General features: G+C 37.7%; 1 non-coding gene across 1 annotated transcript; it reads right to left on the bottom strand.

Moving 5' to 3' along the window:
- Positions 1-453: 453 nt before the first annotated feature.
- On the bottom strand, positions 454-558 carry LOC123573823 (small nucleolar RNA U13). Its single transcript, XR_006698555.1, has one exon. It is a non-coding gene; the product is annotated as a small nucleolar RNA U13 (small nucleolar RNA).
- Between the last annotated feature and the right edge of the window lie 238 nt (positions 559-796).

Below are 796 nucleotides of genomic sequence, written 5' to 3'. Positions count from 1 at the left end.
GTAGCTGAGTATAGGCATATGTCACATCACCTGACTAATAGAGATGGGGTTTCGCCATGTTGCCAAGGCTAGTCTTAAACTCCTAGGCTCAAGCAATCTGCTGTCTGAGACTCCCAAAGTGCTAGGATTATAGGCAAGAACCACCATGCCCAGCCTCTGTTTATTTTTCTTTCATCTATTTTTCTTTCTGTGCCTTAGTTTGCATTGTTTCTATTTCTCTATCTTCAAGTTTACTGGTCTTCTGCAGTATCTAATTTATACTAAGTCAATCCAGGATAATTTTTATCTTAAATAATATTGTATTTTTCATCTTTAGGACTTGATTTTCTTATTTGTATTTTGTATTATGTATATGTTTTTATTTAAAATTAAATGTTCATATTAACACTAGCTCTTTCAAATCCTTATTTGATAATTTCATCATATGATTCATTTCCAGTTTTTTTTTTTTCAGGTCAGATGCCCATTGTGCAGACAAGGTAACAAGTTTCGAGTGTGGCACATCTCATGCAGGTGCATGAACCGCCCAGTCATCATGCTCATGAACTACCGGAGGATCATCATTTATAGTTTTTAAAACCTTTTTTTTTTTTTTTTTTTTTGGAGACGATCTCACTCTGTCACCCAGGCTGGAGTGCAGTGGTGCAATCGTGGTTCACACTGAACCTCTGTCTCCTGGGTTCAAGTGATTCTCATGCCTCAGCCTCCCAAGTAGCTGGAATTACAGACATGCACCACCACACCTGGCTAATTTTTGTGTTTTTGATGGAGATGGGCTTTCATCACATTGATCAGG

Source organism: Macaca fascicularis, chromosome 5 (assembly GCF_037993035.2).
Source record: "Macaca fascicularis isolate 582-1 chromosome 5, T2T-MFA8v1.1".
Classification (NCBI taxonomy): domain Eukaryota; kingdom Metazoa; phylum Chordata; class Mammalia; order Primates; family Cercopithecidae; genus Macaca; species Macaca fascicularis.
The sequence above is the reverse complement of the archived record's forward strand: the minus strand, read 5'-3'. Positions and strand labels throughout refer to the sequence as shown.